General features: G+C 53.3%; 1 protein-coding gene and 1 long non-coding RNA gene across 3 annotated transcripts in view; both read right to left on the bottom strand.

Moving 5' to 3' along the window:
- Positions 1 to 577: 577 nt before the first annotated feature.
- Positions 578 to 9,542, bottom strand: Gm52861. 2 transcript variants are annotated; one of them, XR_003956293.1, is made up of 4 exons: positions 9,380 to 9,542; positions 5,121 to 8,440; positions 1,983 to 4,180; positions 578 to 862 (listed from the first exon to the last, which is right to left on the bottom strand). It is a non-coding gene; the product is annotated as a predicted gene, 52861 (long non-coding RNA). The 2 variants fall into 2 exon arrangements; XR_003956294.1 differs by lacking the exon at positions 578 to 862 and adding an exon at positions 1,483 to 1,549.
- Positions 9,543 to 10,052: 510 nt separating this feature from the next.
- Positions 10,053 to 11,339, bottom strand: part of Gm40363 (predicted gene, 40363) — a 55,983-nt gene continuing 54,696 nt past the window's right edge. The window contains exon 2 of the transcript XR_001785228.2: positions 10,053 to 10,129. The gene's annotated coding sequence lies outside the window, so the exon portion shown is untranslated. The remainder of the gene's footprint in view (positions 10,130 to 11,339) is intronic.

The following is an 11,339-nucleotide window of genomic DNA, read 5'->3' as shown; positions in this document are numbered from 1 at the left end:
CACAACTCCACACGCCCACAACACACTTGCGTGCCTCACACCCTTGCCTCACGCGCTCTCAACAGCCTCTGCCCACACCACCGGGACCTTCATGCTCTTCATGCCCTTCATGCCCCTTCACTCCCTTCTCCTTCTCCTTCTCCTTCTCCTTCTCCTTCTCCTTCTCCTTCTCCTTCTCCTTCTCCTTCTCCTTCTCCTTCTCCTTCTCCTTCTCCTTCTCCTTCTCCTTCTCCTTCTCCTTCTCCTTCTCCTTCTCCTCTTCTCCTTCTCCTTCGCCTCACCTTGCCTCTCTTTGCTCCACCAACGAACACACGGAACACACACACACACACACACACACATGCACACACACAGAGCACAGTGTGCCTTCTCCTCGCAAAACATGCTCGCACTGGAATCCTTGGACAGCTCCCTTGCGCCTACTCTGGGCAAAAGGTCCACCAGGGAGGGCAGCGTTCCGACCACACCAATGCTCTCTTTGGCTCTGCCTGTTGCCCCCCTTGCCACAACACAACCACTCCTTTCGCCTCGCCTTTGCCGTTGGCCTTGGCCTTTGCTTCATTCGGGCTTCCATTTGTTCCATTCCAACACACACCTCGCCTCCTCACCTTTGTCTTTTAGCAAACTCTTTTCAGACCCTTGCCCCAGTTCTTCTCCACCATATTTTTTGTTCTTACAGGAAGGAACGAAGGAAGGAAGGAAGGAGGGAAGGAAGGAAGGAAGGAAGGAAGGAAGGAAGGAAGGAAGCTAACACTATCATTTGCAGGCCTACTACCAGGCAAAGGTCTTTTATCCTTACCTTGGCTGCCTTGCCTTGAACCATTGTCACATCAGCTACAGGTAGTTGGTAGAATGGCCAAGCCTGTTTACAAAAAAGCAAGACTAATAGGAGGAACAACACTATGAACTAACCAGTACCACCCCCACCCCCCAGAGCTGTGTTGCATATGTAACAGAGGATGGCCTAGTCAGCCATCAATGAGAGGAGAGGCCCTCTTCTTGCAAAGATCATATGCCCCAGTACAGGGGAATGCCTGGGCCAGGAAGCAGGAGTGGGTGGGTTGGGGAGCAGGGCGGGGGCAGGGTATAGGGGACTTTTGGGATAGCATTTGAAATGTAAATGAAGTGAATATCTAGTAATAATAATAAAAAAGCAAGACTAGCAAAAGAGAGCCTGAGTCCTATTGAAGCATATTCCTCTATTGCCTCGCTGGGATCCTTACTCGGCGACTCCCGGTGCTTGCAGAGACTCTCCCAACCCACCATGCCCCACCCTCGCACCCCTCGACCCCAATCTCAACCCATCCAATACTCCACCACTCCACCGGAGACCCCCAGAACTCCCACCTCGGTGGGCCCAGTCAACTCTGTCCTTACAGTCTGCCAAGGCCAGCATGGACCCCACAGCCTTAACTGAGGAAGGCTGAGTGAGGAATTGGCAGGGTTGGGGGTGCGGTGGGCCTACTCGCCACTTTTCTCTAAGGGAATAAAGTTTCAGTTATTGGGGAAGGGGAGGCACTCCCTTTGACCGAGAGAGGGTTGCTGAATCCTGCAAAATGCAAAGAGTAAAGGGGAGAGGGGGAAATCACACACAAACACACACAGACACCACACACACACACACACACACACACACACACACACACACACACACACACACACTGAGTGTAGAAAGCAGGAAACTCAAACAGCTTCACACATACACATAAGTTCAGACATTCACACAGACAGACAGACAGACAGACAGACAGACAGACAGACAGACATATCAGATGGATGGAGCAAGCTCCAATAAGCAGGCTCCAACCGTTTTACCCACACCCACATCTCCATATCCACATCTCCACATGTGCACATTTGGTGGATGGAAACGTGCTGGCGCCAAGAACATTGTTTGCTTGTTTGTTTGTTTGTTTGTTTGTTTCTTCTCTCAGCCTTTTTATACCACCCAAGACAGCACTCTCTGTGTGTAAGAAGATTACCTGGTAGCCACAGGTCACATATTCTCTAAAAGCCATCACCCCAGAAACATATTCTTCCAAAACCAGATTAAAATCATCCCACAAAAGGAAACTACACCAGGAGCCTTGATGACATAATTTTGTTTTGACATTCACGCCTAAGAAACTTTTCCCATCCTTCTTTCTCTCCACTAGATGGACTTAACTCTTGTCTTAACTGATGAACAAAGTTTAAGGCAATGGAGCCTAGGTTAGCAAGTGTTTTTTCTGTGCTTGACTGGTGACACTTTGTATTTAGCGGGAGACCGATCATCATCTGTTGTGCACCTTTCGTTTCGTTTCGTTTTGTTTTGTTTCGTTTTGAAGTCTTGTTGTTCAGGTAATCTGGGCAATCGCCTACCCTCTATTCTGACACTCGTAATAGAGCGATTTGCTGTTTATTCCTAGCCGTGTGTCTCTTCGAGGTGCACACCGAGCACTTATGGCCACAGGCTTAGATCACAAGATCCAGGAAGTCAGGCCCAACGTTGAACGGATGCTCTCTGTGAGCATGAACTTGTCCCAGGCCTAATTTTCTTGCTCCTACGAGTACATGCTTGGAAGGCACGGAAGCTCATGTGCTCCTTCTCTCAACGATGCAGCTCTCTTGCTGTTCTATGAGGAAGGGGAACATTCTAGTCTTGATCCCGAAGTAGACTTTCTGTCGACTACCCTCAGTCTCCCCAAACCCCCGCCCCCCATGATTTAAATCCAACTCATTTCCCGAAAGGACTTAGACCAAACAGGAATTACAACTGATCATGAATTCATCTCAACAGCATTATCTCAAGAGGATTCCTCCTCAGGTCGATCCGCAAGCCTCTGGCCCATCAGAGCAGGGGTGGGGTGGGGTGGGGTGGGGTGGGGTGGGGTGGGGTGGGGGCATCACCCAGGAGGGCAATCACAGGAGGTTGCAGGCAGTGAGTGTCTTGCCTTGCCCAATGCCAGCACGCCAGGGCCATGAGGGATCTAGCAAAGAGAGGCAGGAGAAGGCAGACCCCTCAGGAGTAAGAAGCCATGCTGGGCCAAAGGTCCTGGGGCCCCCGCTTCTCCAGGGTACACCCAGCAGAGCGGAGCACAAGGCTGGGCCGGTGGACCGCTGGGGCGATTCCAGGAGGCTCACTTGCCCACTGCAGTTCTTCCTGCGAGGCTAACACGGGCAGTCCCAGTCCGCGTGGGCGTGGGGTCCCGAGTGTGGGGAACTGTGTGGGTCCAAGTGGAGGGCCTGGCTCCTGGCCCCGGAGACTTGGCTGTGGTCAGGGTGGTCTCGTGGCCCAAGGCCCAGGCCTTCCAGAAAGGGAAGAAAGAAAAGCAGAGCTGTGGGTGTTGGAGGAGCACCAGGTTGGAGCACGGGGTGCTCCCGCTGAGCCTCCGGGCTCGCTTGAGGAGTGGAGAACTGTCAGCGAGGCCTCGAGGTCCGGGAGGGCGGAGCGCGGGTGTAGACGAAGGGCCAGCAGGCGTTCGGAGTTTGCGGTTTTGGTCTTGCTCGCTCGCTCGCCAGCGAGGAAAGGCCAAGGTGGCCGAGCAAGGCGTCTTTCTGCCTTGCGGTGCGGGGTGGTGCGGGTGCTTCTTGTGAGCGTTTGCCGAGAGAGTTGTGTGGAAGGTGGGGGCCTGGAGGGCGACACGACTGGAGCAGGAGGAGGAGGAGGAAGAGGAGGAGGAGGAGGAGGAGGAGGAGGAGGAGGAGGAGGAGGAGGAGGAGGAGGAGGAGGAGGAGGAGGAGGAGGACCAGCTAGGAGCCGGTGCTCGTCGCTCGTCGCTCGTCGCTGATCGCTGGTCGCTGGTGGGCGATCAGGCGGCAAGAGTCGTCGGCACGTGGGGGTTCGGGTTCCGGGTTCCGGGTTCCGGGTCGGCGGCGAGTGTCGGTTCCCGGCGCGACCGGCAGGTGTCGCCGTGGCACGGGAGTCCGGTGTGAGGCAGGCGGGAGGGAGGGAGGGAGGAAGGGAGGGAGTGAAGAGTGTTGGGCGGGCGTATTAGGGAGCGTAGCTGTTGGTGTTGTGGTTGTGTGTGCGGGCGTGCGGTGGGTGTGAGGTGAGGCTGCGCTGGTGGTGTGTGGGCAGTGTTCAGGTAGGAGTATGGGGGCGTGTCGGGTGTTGTGTCGTCATCGTTGGTACGGTTCAAGTAGGGCGTAGCAGCGCCCGTTCGCTGCCGGTAGTGGTGGCGCACGCCGGTAGGATTTGCTGAAGGAGGCAGAGGCAGGAGGATCACGAGTTCGAGGCCAGCCTGGGCTACACATTTTTTTCACCCTCCGCTCCTCACCCTTTCCTCAACACACTTCTTACACACTCACCCCTGCGCTCCTCCTCTTCTTTGCACTCTTCAAAGCACCCGAGGCCCAACACCCGACCCGGCACCACCACAACTCCACACGCCCACAACACACTTGCGTGCCTCACACCCTTGCCTCACGCGCTCTCAACAGCCTCTGCCCACACCACCGGGACCTTCATGCTCTTCATGCCCTTCATGCCCCTTCACTCCCTTCTCCTTCTCCTTCTCCTTCTCCTTCTCCTTCTCCTTCTCCTTCTCCTTCTCCTTCTCCTTCTCCTTCTCCTTCTCCTTCTCCTTCTCCTCTTCTCCTTCTCCTTCGCCTCACCTTGCCTCTCTTTGCTCCACCAACGAACACACGGAACACACACACACACACACACACATGCACACACACAGAGCACAGTGTGCCTTCTCCTCGCAAAACATGCTCGCACTGGAATCCTTGGACAGCTCCCTTGCGCCTACTCTGGGCAAAAGGTCCACCAGGGAGGGCAGCGTCCCGACCACACCAATGCTCTCTTTGGCTCTGCCTGTTGCCCCCCTTGCCACAACACAACCACTCCTTTCGCCTCGCCTTTGCCGTTGGCCTTGGCCTTTGCTTCATTCGGGCTTCCATTTGTTCCATTCCAACACACACCTCGCCTCCTCACCTTTGTCTTTTAGCAAACTCTTTTCAGACCCTTGCCCCAGTTCTTCTCCACCATATTTTTTGTTCTTACAGCAAGGAACGAAGGAAGGAAGGAAGGAGGGAAGGAAGGAAGGAAGGAAGGAAGGAAGGAAGGAAGGAAGGAAGGAAGCTAACACTATCATTTGCAGGCCTACTACCAGGCAAAGGTCTTTTATCCTTACCTTGGCTGCCTTGCCTTGAACCATTGTCACATCAGCTACAGGTAGTTGGTAGAATGGCCAAGCCTGTTTACAAAAAAGCAAGACTAATAGGAGGAACAACACTATGAACTAACCAGTACCACCCCCACCCCCCAGAGCTGTGTTGCATATGTAACAGAGGATGGCCTAGTCAGCCATCAATGAGAGGAGAGGCCCTCTTCTTGCAAAGATCATATGCCCCAGTACAGGGGAATGCCTGGGCCAGGAAGCAGGAGTGGGTGGGTTGGGGAGCAGGGCGGGGGCAGGGTATAGGGGACTTTTGGGATAGCATTTGAAATGTAAATGAAGTGAATATCTAGTAATAATAATAAAAAAGCAAGACTAGCAAAAGAGAGCCTGAGTCCTATTGAAGCATATTCCTCTATTGCCTCGCTGGGATCCTTACTCGGCGACCCCCGGTGCTTGCAGAGACTCTCCCAACCCACCATGCCCCACCCTCGCACCCCTCGACCCCAATCTCAACCCATCCAATACTCCACCACTCCACCGGAGACCCCCAGAACTCCCACCTCGGTGGGCCCAGTCAACTCTGTCCTTACAGTCTGCCAAGGCCAGCATGGACCCCACAGCCTTAACTGAGAAAGGCTGAGTGAGGAATTGGCAGGGTTGGGGGTGGTGTGGGCCTACTCGCCACTTTTCTCTAAGGGAATAAAGTTTCAGTTATTGGGGAAGGGGAGGCACTCCCTTTGACCGAGAGAGGGTTGCTGAATCCTGCAAAATGCAAAGAGTAAAGGGGAGAGGGGGAAATCACACACAAACACACACAGACACCACACACACACACACACACACACACACACACACACACACACACACACACTGAGTGTAGAAAGCAGGAAACTCAAACAGCTTCACACATACACATAAGTTCAGACATTCACACAGACAGACAGACAGACAGACAGACAGACAGACAGACAGACATATCAGATGGATGGAGCAAGCTCCAATAAGCAGGCTCCAACCGTTTTACCCACACCCACATCTCCATATCCACATCTCCACATGTGCACATTTGGTGGATGGAAACGTGCTGGCGCCAAGAACATTGTTTGCTTGTTTGTTTGTTTGTTTGTTTGTTTCTTCTCTCAGCCTTTTTATACCACCCAAGACAGCACTCTCTGTGTGTAAGAAGATTACCTGGTAGCCACAGGTCACATATTCTCTAAAAGCCATCACCCCAGAAACATATTCTTCCAAAACCAGATTAAAATCATCCCACAAAAGGAAACTACACCAGGAGCCTTGATGACATAATTTTGTTTTGACATTCACGCCTAAGAAACTTTTCCCATCCTTCTTTCTCTCCACTAGATGGACTTAACTCTTGTCTTAACTGATGAACAAAGTTTAAGGCAATGGAGCCTAGGTTAGCAAGTGTTTTTTCTGTGCTTGACTGGTGACACTTTGTATTTAGCGGGAGACCGATCATCATCTGTTGTGCACCTTTCGTTTCGTTTCGTTTCGTTTCGATTCGTTCCGTTTTGTTTTGTTTAGTTTTGTTTCGTTTTGAAGTCTTGTTGTTCAGGTAATCTGGGCAATCGCCTACCCTCTATTCTGACACTCGTAATAGAGCGATTTGCTGTTTATTCCTAGCCGTGTGTCTCTTCGAGGTGCACACCGAGCACTTATGGCCACAGGCTTAGATCACAAGATCCAGGAAGTCAGGCCCAACGTTGAATGGATGCTCTCTGTGAGCATGAACTTGTCCCAGGCCTAATTTTCTTGCTCCTACGAGTACATGCTTGGAAGGCACGGAAGCTCATGTGCTCCTTCTCTCAACGATGCAGCTCTCTTGCTGTTCTATGAGGAAGGGGAACATTCTAGTCTTGATCCCGAAGTAGACTTTCTGTCGACTACCCTCAGTCTCCCCAAACCCCCACCCCCCATGATTTAAATCCAACTCATTTCCCGAAAGGACTTAGACCAAATCAGGAATTGCATCTGATCATGAATTCATCTCAACAGGATTATCTCAAGAGGATTCCTCCTCAGGTCGATCCGCAAGCCTCTGGCCCATCAGAGCAGGGGTGGGGTGGGGTGGGGGCATCACCCAGGAGGGCAATCACAGGAGGTTGCAGGCAGTGAGTGTCTTGCCTTGCCCAATGCCATCAAGCCAGGGCCATGAGGGATCTAGCAAAGAGAGGCAGGAGAAGGCAGACCCCTCAGGAGTAAGAAGCCATGCTGGGCCAAAGGTCCTGGGCCCCCCCCCTCTCCGTTTTTCCAGGATACACCCAGCAGAGCTGAGCACAAGGCTGGGCCGGTGGACCGCTGGGGCGATTCCAGGAGGCTCACTTGCCCACTGCAGTTCTTCCTGCGAGGCTAACACGGGCAGTCCCAGTCCGCGTGGGCGTGGGGTCCCGAGTGTGGGGAACTGTGTGGGTCCAAGTGGAGGGCCTGGCTCCTGGCCCCGGAGACTTGGCTGTGGTCAGGGTGGTCTCGTGGCCCAAGGCCCAGGCCTTCCAGAAAGGGAAGAAAGAAAAGCAGAGCTGTGGGTGTTGGAGGAGCACCAGGTTGGAGCACGGGGTGCTCCCGCTGAGCCTCCGGGCTCGCTTGAGGAGTGGAGAACTGTCAGCGAGGCCTCGAGGTCCGGGAGGGCGGAGCGCGGGTGTAGACGAAGGGCCAGCAGGCGTTCGGAGTTTGCGGTTTTGGTCTTGCTCGCTCGCTCGCCAGCGAGGAAAGGCCAAGGTGGCCGAGCAAGGCGTCTTTCTGCCTTGCGGTGCGGGGTGGTGCGGGTGCTTCTTGTGAGCGTTTGCCGAGAGAGTTGTGTGGAAGGTGGGGGGCCTGGAGGGCGACACGACTGGAGCAGGAGGAGGAGGAGGAGGAGGACCAGCTAGGAGCCGGTGCTCGTCGCTCGTCGCTCGTCGCTGATCGCTGGTCGCTGGTGGGCGATCAGGCGGCAAGAGTCGTCGGCACGTTGGGGTTCGGGTTCCGGGTTCCGGGTTCCGGGTCGGCGGCGAGTGTCGGTTCCCGGCGCGACCGGCAGGTGTCGCCGTGGCACGGGAGTCCGGTGTGAGGCAGGCGGGAGGGAGGGAGGGAGGAAGGGAGGGAGTGAAGAGTGTTGGGCGGGCGTATTAGGGAGCGTAGCTGTTGGTGTTGTGGTTGTGTGTGCGGGCGTGCGGTGGGTGTGAGGTGAGGCTGCGCTGGTGGTGTGTGGGCAGTGTTCAGGTAGGAGTATGGGGGCGTGTCGGGTGTTGTGTCGTCATCGTTGGTACGGTTCAAGTAGGGCGTAGCAGCGCCCGTTCGCTGCCGGTAGTGGTGGCGCACGCCGGTAGGATTTGCTGAAGGAGGCAGAGGCAGGAGGATCACGAGTTCGAGGCCAGCCGGGGTACACATTTTTTTCACCCTCCGCTCCTCACCCTTTCCTCAACACACTTCTTACACACTCACCCCTGCGCTCCTCCTCTTCTTTGCACTCTTCAAAACACCCGAGGCCCAACACCCGACCCGGCACCACCACAACTCCACACGCCCACAACACACTTGCGTGCCTCACACCCTTGCCTCACGCGCTCTCAACAGCCTCTGCCCACACCACCGGGACCTTCATGCTCTTCATGCCCTTCATGCCCCTTCACTCCCTTCTCCTTCTCCTTCTCCTTCTCCTTCTCCTTCTCCTTCTCCTTCTCCTTCTCCTTCTCCTTCTCCTTCTCCTTCTCCTTCTCCTTCTCCTTCCCCTTCTCCTCTTCTCCTTCTCCTTCGCCTCACCTTGCCTCTCTTTGCTCCACCAACGAACACACGGAACACACACACACACACACACACATGCACACACACAGAGCACAGTGTGCCTTCTCCTCGCAAAACATGCTCGCACTGGAATCCTTGGACAGCTCCCTTGCGCCTACTCTGGGCAAAAGGTCCACCAGGGAGGGCAGCGTCCCGACCACACCAATGCTCTCTTTGGCTCTGCCTGTCGCCCCCCTTGCCACAACACAACCACTCCTTTCGCCTCGCCTTTGCCGTTGGCCTTGGCCTTTGCTTCATTCGGGCTTCCATTTGTTCCATTCCAACACACACCTCGCCTCCTCACCTTTGTCTTTTAGCAAACTCTTTTCAGACCCTTGCCCCAGTTCTTCTCCACCATATTTTTTGTTCTTACAGCAAGGAACGAAGGAAGGAAGGAAGGAGGGAAGGAAGGAAGGAAGGAAGGAAGGAAGGAAGGAAGCTAACACTATCATTTGCAGGCCTACTACCAGGCAAAGGTCTTTTATCCTTACCTTGGCTGCCTTGCCTTGAACCATTGTCACATCAGCTACAGGTAGTTGGTAGAATGGCCAAGCCTGTTTACAAAAAAGCAAGACTAATAGGAGGAACAACACTATGAACTAACCAGTACCACCCCCACCCCCCAGAGCTGTGTTGCATATGTAACAGAGGATGGCCTAGTCAGCCATCAATGAGAGGAGAGGCCCTCTTCTTGCAAAGATCATATGCCCCAGTACAGGGGAATGCCTGGGCCAGGAAGCAGGAGTGGGTGGGTTGGGGAGCAGGGCGGGGGCAGGGTATAGGGGACTTTTGGGATAGCATTTGAAATGTAAATGAAGTGAATATCTAGTAATAATAATAAAAAAGCAAGACTAGCAAAAGAGAGCCTGAGTCCTATTGAAGCATATTCCTCTATTGCCTCGCTGGGATCCTTACTCGGCGACCCCCGGTGCTTGCAGAGACTCTCCCAACCCACCATGCCCCACCCTCGCACCCCTCGACCCCAATCTCAACCCATCCAATACTCCACCACTCCACCGGAGACCCCCAGAACTCCCACCTCGGTGGGCCCAGTCAACTCTGTCCTTACAGTCTGCCAAGGCCAGCATGGACCCCACAGCCTTAACTGAGAAAGGCTGAGTGAGGAATTGGCAGGGTTGGGGGTGGTGTGGGCCTACTCGCCACTTTTCTCTAAGGGAATAAAGTTTCAGTTATTGGGGAAGGGGAGGCACTCCCTTTGACCGAGAGAGGGTTGCTGAATCCTGCAAAATGCAAAGAGTAAAGGGGAGAGGGGGAAATCACACACAAACACACACAGACACCACACACACACACACACACACACACACACACACACACTGAGTGTAGAAAGCAGGAAACTCAAACAGCTTCACACATACACATAAGTTCAGACATTCACACAGACAGACAGACAGACAGACAGACAGACAGACAGACATATCAGATGGATGGAGCAAGCTCCAATAAGCAGGCTCCAACCGTTTTACCCACACCCACATCTCCATATCCACATCTCCACATGTGCACATTTGGTGGATGGAAACGTGCTGGCGCCAAGAACATTGTTTGCTTGTTTGTTTGTTTGTTTGTTTGTTTCTTCTCTCAGCCTTTTTATACCACCCAAGACAGCACTCTCTGTGTGTAAGAAGATTACCTGGTAGCCACAGGTCACATATTCTCTAAAAGCCATCACCCCAGAAACATATTCTTCCAAAACCAGATTAAAATCATCCCACAAAAGGAAACTACACCAGGAGCCTTGATGACATAATTTTGTTTTGACATTCACGCCTAAGAAACTTTTCCCATCCTTCTTTCTCTCCACTAGATGGACTTAACTCTTGTCTTAACTGATGAACAAAGTTTAAGGCAATGGAGCCTAGGTTAGCAAGTGTTTTTTCTGTGCTTGACTGGTGACACTTTGTATTTAGCGGGAGACCGATCATCATCTGTTGTGCACCTTTCGTTTCGTTTCGTTTCGTTTCGTTTTGTTTTGTTTCGTTTTGAAGTCTTGTTGTTCAGGTAATCTGGGCAATCGCCTACCCTCTATTCTGACACTCGTAATAGAGCGATTTGCTGTTTATTCCTAGCCGTGTGTCTCTTCGAGGTGCACACCGAGCACTTATGGCCACAGGCTTAGATCACAAGATCCAGGAAGTCAGGCCCAACGTTGAACGGATGCTCTCTGTGAGCATGAACTTGTCCCAGGCCTAATTTTCTTGCTCCTACGAGTACATGCTTGGAAGGCACGGAAGCTCATGTGCTCCTTCTCTCAACGATGCAGCTCTCTTGCTGTTCTATGAGGAAGGGGAACATTCTAGTCTTGATCCCGAAGTAGACTTTCTGTCGACTACCCTCAGTCTCCCCAAACCCCCGCCCCCCATGATTTAAATCCAACTCATTTCCCGAAAGGACTTAGACCAAACAGGAATTACAACTGATCATGAATTC

The sequence above is a fragment of the Mus musculus genome, chromosome 6, assembly GCF_000001635.26.
Source record: "Mus musculus strain C57BL/6J chromosome 6, GRCm38.p6 C57BL/6J".
NCBI classification, from domain to species: Eukaryota; Metazoa; Chordata; class Mammalia; order Rodentia; family Muridae; genus Mus; species Mus musculus.
The sequence above is the reverse complement of the archived record's forward strand: the minus strand, read 5'-3'. Positions and strand labels throughout refer to the sequence as shown.